At 38.5% G+C, this 9,485-nt stretch overlaps 1 long non-coding RNA gene across 1 annotated transcript; it reads right to left on the bottom strand.

Moving 5' to 3' along the window:
* Positions 1 to 217: 217 nt before the first annotated feature.
* LOC148185215 (uncharacterized) lies at positions 218 to 9,214 on the bottom strand. The gene is made up of 3 exons (XR_015773865.1): positions 8,979 to 9,214; positions 2,855 to 3,006; positions 218 to 2,087 (listed from the first exon to the last, which is right to left on the bottom strand). It is a non-coding gene; the product is annotated as an uncharacterized LOC148185215 (long non-coding RNA).
* Positions 9,215 to 9,485: the final 271 nt, after the last annotated feature.

Here is a 9,485-nt window from a genome sequence, read left to right on the forward strand (position 1 = left end):
GATTTGAGTTATTTTAAAATAACTCTACTAGACAAGATTTTATGTTGCATTGCCTATAACAGGATAGAATGCAGGCTAGAAGCAAAGTGAGGGAAAACATTTTCAAATTGCATTTACTCAGACCAGCACTTTTTTCCCAAAAGGAAGATTATCTGTATGAGTTTTGTTGAATTTACAGTTACACATAATTATGACTAGTAAAGTGAAAATCTGCCCTTAAGAAGCCTTGTAAAATGAGGGTTTCTTCACTCTTTTTTTGGTTTTTCACTTAAAGTGTCATTGAAATGTCTTGCATAAGGGGATGCTATTCAACAATGTACCAGCTAATAATAAGCCTGCTAAAGATTGATTCCTCAGACTGTTACCACTTATGGAAGAAATACACACTTTTTTTGTTTATTTGTCTCCACTCTCCTGTTTTGAGCTACTTTTTTTTTTTTTTTCCTTACAGTGCACTGCAATTTTTCATGGTATCGTGCCCTCAAAGTCATGAATTCAAGAAAAATAAGATGTGGGACATTGTGCCAACATAAACAATTTCTTTGGAAGTTTTATATCAAGACTAGTAATGCAGATGCAGCTATGCTAGAGGCAAGATATTTTGAATTGGTTTAGTTTATTTGACTTGTGGGAGTATTCATTCTAGACTAACAGTTTTTAGGGCAATGTAAATGTTTTAACTTTAGCACTGAATATGTAACACTATAAATGTGACACTGTGCTTGAAATTTTAATTTTTTTTTTACATTGACATCACCTCTGCTGACCTGATGGAGGTAAGAAGGGGTAAGAGCTGAGAAAAGCCCTGTGTAGTCATTTCCAGTCTGAGCTGGTGCATTGCTAGCCAGGGTTTTGTCACTGCATCAGGTTGGTGATGTGCTGTTTGGAGCTGATGAAGTGCTCCTGTAGAACACATGGCCCATTCATCACCTGTGTGGTAACTATAGGAGCTATTAAACAGATTTGGTGAAAATTACACCCCAGTTCTCTGGGCACTATAACGTTCTCAGAGAGGCAACAGAAGCACAAGATTACCCTGAGGAATAAATACTGAGGACAAATTTTAGTCAGTTTAACTGTTTCAAATTTGTGCATAGTGAGTCATGTTCAAACGTAATTAAAACATGGGGTGTTTCTTCAGGTAAACTGGTGTTTTACTCCACATAGAGGACCCCTTCCAAAAGAGAGCTTGAGCCACACCTAAATGTTTCACAGGAAAAATCCTAAAGTGAAAGTGAAGGTCTTAGAGTGATTTTTTTTTTTGCTGATAGGGCACAGAATACTGAAATTCTGAATTGGATGAAAACCACGATTTTCTGCTGGCACAGTATAAGGCAGTGTAATTATCCTGGGAAGATTTCTGCTATTGGCACATCCCTAGAGGATTTTTGTCATCAGCTGATGGGCTAGGTAGTTTAACTACACGGTTTTGTTCATCTTTTGCATATTGAAGTTCCTGGTGGGGGTGGGGGGAGCTCCACATTGCTTCAGTGCTGCTCGTGTAGATCAGTAGCCACCTGCAGAATTCTGTCCGCTGATGGTCTTCCAAGAAATCCCACTGCTCCCAAGCTGGATTGCAAGTAGCTGCTGTAGAATGTGCTGACACAAAGCCTGCTGGGGCCACTTCACCAGGGAAGATGCCAGCCTGCAGCAGGGCAGAAGGAAAGTGTCCTGCCCTGAGGAGCAGAGACCTCTGGAGACCTCTCAGCCCCCACGTCACTGTGGGAAAGGCTACCCAAAGGCAAAGGCTCCCCAGGCCAGACCACAGGCTCTGCCCAGGGTCTCACCATGAGATCAAGATCTCCAAACAACCTCAATTCCATATTAAATTCCTCCTTCTCCACCCTGCACCAGCTGTCCTAGGATGCTGACAAACAGGCGCTCCTTGTCCTAGAACAAACAGCCTCCTTCTTTGTTTGTTTGCCTGTTAATTAAAAAGCAAATTCTCATTTGGAAAAAGCCAACATCAGGATGTGGGAAAGACTGGCTCAGACACAGCAATGAGTCCTGTCGGCAGCCTGCTGCTCTAGCTCCCATAGCCAGAGTCCAAAAATAAATGTGAGGTGTTCCAGCTGCCAAAACACTTTCTGTAAAAAAAAAATAAAAAATAAAAAAATGTGAAATACATTAATGATCAGATATTTCAGGATACCTAATGAGAAAAAATTGAAGACTTACCCTGTTCTGCCTGTTTTGCCTTTTCTATTTTAACACTGGAAATAAAATATGCTGCAGCAGATTGTATTTCTGTTAAAGCTATAACAGGTTTATGACAGTACTAAAACAGTGCAGCAAACATGGAAATTAGTGTAAGAGTCTTTTAGCATTCTTTATTACTCTTATTTAACAAAAAGTATAATAGCTTTGTAGCACCTAAATGTACTTAAGTAGGGACTTTTTTCCAATAATTTTAATTTGGATCTGGTAATGGATCAAACTTCTATGCCAAGGATTTTTAATATACAAATCTCAAAGAGCTCCAGAGTACCTCTTACATAATATTCAACAGACCAGAAACTGAGCTACAAAAAAAAATAATTTCTAAAAGTTAATATGTGATCATGTACCAGTTGATACACTGTATGATGTATGGGTAAAAACAGGGCTATGATAAATTACTTCTCAATGCTTCATTATTTTCAAGGAAAATAATATAATATTAAATCAGTTGTGGCAGTCAGAGATGACATTAGAAATTCTTTAAAAATTATTCTGGGTTTCTTAGCAAGGAATTTAAAAAGAATAAAATATTTCTGCTTCAATGGAGAGCATTTTCCCCTTCAGTGGATAGTTAATCTACAGCATGACTTCATATTTTTTATCACCGGGCATCTGAAATGTCATTCTTTCTCACCATGGCATTGAACATAGTAACATCCATGATTTCTTCTTGCGGGCCCCATGTTCAGTCCATATGCTGGCTGTGAAAACTCTCTGCCATGACTCACTCTGCTCTTCTGCAGTGATGCATGAGGAGAAGCTATTCTATTTCCAGGCAGAAATACACTAGGAAATACAGACAGCAAGTAACTGCACAGCCACCTCCAAATAGTTCAGCTGCACCGTCATGTTAAGGGTCATGCTATAGCTACTGTGCTAACCAAAAACATAACAGGGCTGTTAACTGCACTACCTTTATCTGTAATTTTTGCACCTCATCCCAGTGTGGATCCCAGCTGGAAAAAAGCACTTCACTGCTCTTCTGGAGTACATTCAGGGCAAGAAATAATTGGTCAGTGGTCTTTTTCATTCTAAATTCTCCCTTCTTTCTCATTCTAAATTCTGCCACTTGATTCACTACAGAGAACTCAGAAAGTAGCTCCAGTATGCAACCTTTTAGTTTCACTGCTGGACATTGAAAAGTTTTCTTCATCCTGTACTTTTCAGAAACGTAGGTTTATTATCCTTTTTTAAAAAAATAATTAATTGACAGCTGAAATTTATACTGTCTGTAGCAATTAAATTCTGTAATCTTTGCTTTCCACATGCAATTGAACACGTAACCATCTCAACCCTTATTAAACAAAAAAAGAGGATGTAACACAGAAAGCTGTTACTTCTCAAATGACCAACAGAGAGCTGTCATGACTTGCCCATCTTATGACTGCACCAAATTGAGATGAATTTCAGGCATGAAGGACCAAAACTGGATATGGTGACCTATGAATATGAGTATGACCATTCATATGGTATGAATATGACATATTCATACCATATGAATGGCTCCTCTCAAGCAATTAGCTAAAACAGCAAAGACTTTGGCTTGCTAAGATCTGTACAGCCAAACAACAAAGAATTATTAAGGTTATTATTATCATCTAACTTTCAATATGTATCAACCATCAATTATATACTCCATTTAGTTACTACAGCTAGACGACAGGTTAGCATATACAGTGTTTCTTTCAAGCTACTATTTTGCCATCAAAAATTAATATAATAATTATGTATTAGTCTAGATTAACTACATGTAGAATATTAAATAGAACCTAAACAAGACTTTTTTCTTACCTACACAGAATAACAGAGATTTCTTGATTTTGCAGCTCTTTAAGTGTCTAGTGCATTAAAAGTTGCTCAGAATTAAGGTGTAATCTGTTGACCTTTCTCTATCCCATTGCACATGCACCCACATCACAAACAAAACAGCAGTTTGAATATTTCTGACTGAAGTCATGCTCATTTTTTCTCCTAACAGAGCCATAATAAAAACTTTCTCCTGTTCATGAATAGACCTATAGCCTTATACTTGAAGAAGTTTATAGAGTCCTGACATTTTGCATGTCTTTGTGAAATCTCTGCACATCTCAACTGTTTTAAAAGTGACGGAGGATATGACAGGTACTTTCAGTGGTCCAGCTAAAAGATACCAAACATGTTAGATCCTGAGCTTCCTAATTAATGCTACAATGCTTTTTCAGTTGAGCAGAGGTTTTAAAAATTAATTCAAAGCCAGTGAAAAGATTTATAATCTTTCTTGTGACTTCAAGGGCTTCAGATCTGAGTTCTACCTGAATTTGCAATTTTCCAGAAGTTTCAACTCACGTACATATTCAGCCACTTCACAGGACTTCACCTGCTTCATTTCTCAGTTTCTCTTCTTACCTCTCCTGGTTTTGTTTTGATGTGCCAAATATGTTGAATGACTATTTTCCCCATTTTCTTTTTTCCTATTTCACAAGCTTCTTCCAAGGCATTTTCATCTTAGATTAGCTGTATTGTCAACCTGCTCTTGAAATTTGTCTATTTTCAGCATATCTTGTCTTGCAGAGAAAGCTGCTCATTCTGGTAGTAGAGGAGCACATTCCCTGATGGTTCCCAAAGGAGGGAAACTTTGGGGTTTGGAATAACTTCTACTGGCTGTTTTGTGTCCTCAAATGCACTGTTACATCTTTTTGCTTGTTCTAGCTACAGCTGAATCTTCCTGAATATTCTTGGGCTCTTAAGTGATCTTCAGAATTTCCCGGTGAAGCTGCAATTGATGATGAGGACAGGATGTAGGAACGCCTACACTACCAACTGGTGAAGTTCACAGAGAGAAGGAATTTGATTTGCAACAAGCCACTTTTGAGTCTAGGACCTTGTGACCCTCTCACAGTTTTACTGGCCATGAAGTTTGCACAGGCTCCAGGCGTGCCCTGTGCCTGCACACAGTGCTTGCTGCTGCAGGACACTGCAGGACAGGGAGGCTCCTCTGCCTGGTGCCCATGTGTGTGACCCCAAATCCACTTCCACCAAGGGAAATCATTAGTGGTGCTTTCAAACACGTCTCACCAGACTTTGTAGGTACAAAGCAAATTTCCACCAAAGAGCTCCTCCATCAGCTCACTGGTGTAGCTGTTCCTATTAGATCTTCCAGTAAAAAAGCTGGTGCTAAATTGTAGGGTTTTCAGTCCATGTGAAACTTGTCTTTGACAGCATAAAGAAAATTTCAATGGGATAGAACATCACTGTCTGTGCAATTTAAGGGCTTTTCCTTCTCCAGCAGCTGTTTGCAAAGAACTGTCCAGCCACAGAGCTCTTTCTGCTCTCACTTCCAGGTGGCCACCTGCACTAGAGAGCACTACAACCCTGACACCACCCTAAATGCAAAAACAAAACCAAAACATGCCAACAGAACAAATTAAGTGGACTGGTTAGCTTTGTCAAGGCAGTATCACCTTATTAGAATCTTGAAGCAAATTTTGATCCTTAGTCTTTCACTGCAAATTAAGATCAGTTTATGGTTATTGTATGACCCAAAATATTTTTGGCATCTCCACAAGGAAAGCATTGTATTTTTTTAAAAACATTCTTATTTTGCTATTTTGACATAAGTTGTTTTGAGTAGCACTGATCATTTGTTGTGGTGAGCACAGTTATAGGACTAACGTCTTCTTTTGCTAGCTGGTTTCTTTAATAAAAACAATTCTATATTATTTACCAGTTCTATAGGTTTATGTAAGTATCCTATAACAATAAATAGGAGGTGCATTCACCTGAAATATGGATTTTTCTCTTCTGGGCCTATGAATACAATGGAGCATTATCACTTTCACCCTGTAGACTGAACCATAGCACTGCATAATGCAACTTCAGTCCATTTTGAGATGACTGCAAATTGTCGTAATTCTTTGTTAGAGTAATGATCAAATATTGATATTTCTTCAGTTCATACAAATGGATAAAACCTTTTTACATGCTACTTAGTCAATATATTCTGATGTTCACATTAGGGATTTGGAAATCAATGTAGTTTTCCTGTTATTCTTTTATGATTAAATCAATTTGGGTTATTTACTCATAGCAGAAAATATGGGTGATTGCAAACCCTACAGCTTGGTGAATTGCTTTCTCACTACTGCTGCCCTGTAATGAGATGGTACAGGTTCTCTTCAGGGGTTGACTACACTTGCTTATAGAAGCCATTTGAGGTGCAAAAATTGTTTATTATTGAGGGCTAGCAGTGTTTCCTGCCAAAGGGCATCTTCTTCGTTCGCTGTTACATTAACATTGACAAAGCATGGTAATGCTAGAGCTCAGCAGTGCTGATGGTATGGAGGAAAATAGCAGATACTTGGCAATTCAGCTTAAACCAGCACACTTTGGCTCCCAGGTTAGAGACACCGGTTAAAAGAAAATGGAATAATAAAATGGATGCACAATAGGAATTTTGGGAATATTATTCCTGAGAATCAGAGCTATAAAAAGGTGGAAGATTGTGCATTAAACAGATTTATATTAAAACTTACCATAAAAGGAGCAGCAGCAGCTTAATCTGATATTCTAGATTGGGCAAACAGATTTTGTTCATATTTCAAAAGCAAGAACAAATATTAATTAGTGCAATAACTTTAAGTAAAACTGCAGTTAAAGCATTGGAATACAAAGCTTATTCTCCTAAGTTCCCATGTTAATTTTATTTCTGTGGGCATCATCCATACTTTTCTTTTGGAAGAGAAGTATGTGTGTGTGTAGAATGTACATACTTGGCTATTCCCTTGGTGCATTTAGAGAAAAGCACCTCTCATGCACTAAAATTATTCCAGTTCAAGTCTATTTGATCAACCTTGAAATCCCATTAGTATTTGTACAGCTCATTCCAGAACCTCAAATTTGGAAGTACTATGGGTGTGTCTTCCACCTGATGGAAAAATATGGTTTTCATCATTTCAGGTACAGAATATATAACCATTCATAGACAGAACAGGAATTTATTGGAATTGAGAATCCCAAAGATCCCAAATCAGATTGACTCCTGAAAAAAATACTTTCCATACATGAAAAACTGGATGCTAGTGGGTGCCTCATACTGCCTTGATTCACTAAGCCTTCTGTAAATTTAAGCAGCACAAGCCGTCTCCAGGCTTCAGAAGGTAGAGGTGCTCCCTGCCTAGTTTTGTACCACGCACATGATTTACTGGATATAGAACACACCTGATAAAGCAGAATTTGGGTTTTGGGGAACAAAGGAAAACATAGGATTTTTAAAGCAATGTAACTGCAAAGCTTTTACCAAAATTACTTCTGTGGCTGAATTTTAAACTTCTGAAATCTGTGTCTGTGATAAAAGAAATTACAGACTCTTTGTTTTGTCAATGAAACTGAATGCCTATACAATAAAAGTCAGGTCTCAACTCATATTACTATATCTTAAACCACATAAACATGAAGGTGAACTACAGCAATTATGACAAAGCAGCAGAGCATTTAGATCTCACAAAATCTCAAAAATCAGTGGAGGTAACTCCTCTTTCTTGACAGCAGCAATCCCATAAATTGAGCTCATTGATGAATGTTTTAAAAAATATTTTCTCCTTTTTCCTCCTCTTCTGACCCAATCAGGAAAAGATCAAATACTCCTGTGCACAGAGGTGCTGAAGCCCATCCTTTCCAAAGCATCACTGTGATGCTCTTGATTTCTGTGGAAACTGGCCATTCAAATCTTGTAGTTCTGAGAAACTTACTGAAGTGTGGAAAAGAAATGGGAATAGGATTTTTATGCAGTTCTTATCTCTAGATTCAGAAGTTCTTTAAAGAGACAGATCTCAAAATCAACACCAGCATGAACTTAGGCATTGAAGGAATGACTTAAAAATGTGAGTTTCATGGCTAAAATATTTGAAATGGACAACAAGGAGTGACTGTCAGGATGTGGTGAAGTCTGCTCCCAGGGGCTGCCAGGACCCCTGCCAGCAGCCATGGCCATAATTCAGTTTGGAAGTAGTAGAGGAATACAGAGGTGTCAAAATATCTGAATGCTTTAGGAGTGTTGCAAATATTTTTTAGCAATAAGTGGCATGTACTATACTGAGCTGATTCCTGCAATGACTTATACAACTGTAAATGTAGTGTAATTCTCTTGATTTCACCATTGTACCAGAAAAACAGAATGTGTCTCTGTAACCTTTAAAAAATGATGATGTCAAAATTGACCACGCTTCTGAAACAACACTGTAAAATTCACATCTTCAATAAAGCAGCTTTTCACTAATGCAGGTGACTTCTTAATTTCCTGGTCTGTCTCACCTATGTGAAATGACTCTGTACACCGCTACATCTTGCCAGCAAAAGGAGGCTTCTCTCACTGCCTGTGGCATGTTCAGAGTCTGTGTTAGTGGCGAGCTGGAAAAAGGCTGCTTCCCTCCTTCCCCAGTACTGTCAGCATCCTCCTTCCTCACCAGCCTGAAACTGGCCAAGCATTTCAAGATCATTTCCAAACCTGGCCGCCCTTCAAGCCATCATCTTGGTACAGGATGCCAATAAAATACCGGTGGCCAGCTCCTTCTCTGGGTAAGCAATCTTCCTAATGAAAATAGGTCTGAAGTAATTATCAGAAATAGTGTTTTGCATATATGCAACCCAGTTAAATACCTTGATGGAATCTAGTAAATTTTAAGTACAATTTTTTAGGGTGTGACAGGGTCTTTGAAAAGAGTTAGGAAATATTAGTGTTCTGTGACTTCAAGCTCGATTTGCTAATAAAGACAATACCTTACCCCAAAGGTTTTTTCCAGCTGCGTCCCCTGAAGCACAAATGTTGAGCATGTATCACGCAGAACTGTCAGTTACTGTTGGAGCCAGAAAATTGTTGTTTCAAATGTTACAGTACAGGAAAATCGCCTCTCTGCACTTGCTGCCAAAAAAATGACAGCTTAATTTATGCCATGCTGAAGCTACATTACAGAGCCATTCAGCCTGGCAGTTAAGTACACTCCACGCTCACATCTTTCCCCTGTGCAAGTGCACTGGGGAGAAATACACAGGGACTGTAATAAGGACAATTGGCTGCAGTGTTTTCCATGTCACTGGAACTAAATACAGGTGAAACAGAATCAGCAATAAAATACATCACCTGAACCTCATATGCAAAACACCATTCGGTGTGTGGATTCACAAATAATCAGGAAGGATGTGGGACAGAAATGTTATTCATGAAGTGGATTATAGAGAGGTTTGCTCGTGTCAGACCTCTGGGTTTTATGCTGAAGGGAGGTGCTGAGGTA

This window comes from Pseudopodoces humilis, chromosome 1 (assembly GCF_049639895.1).
Source record: "Pseudopodoces humilis isolate 2021_Gansu_Grassland_sample_001 chromosome 1, ASM4963989v1, whole genome shotgun sequence".
NCBI classification, from domain to species: domain Eukaryota; kingdom Metazoa; phylum Chordata; class Aves; order Passeriformes; family Paridae; genus Pseudopodoces; species Pseudopodoces humilis.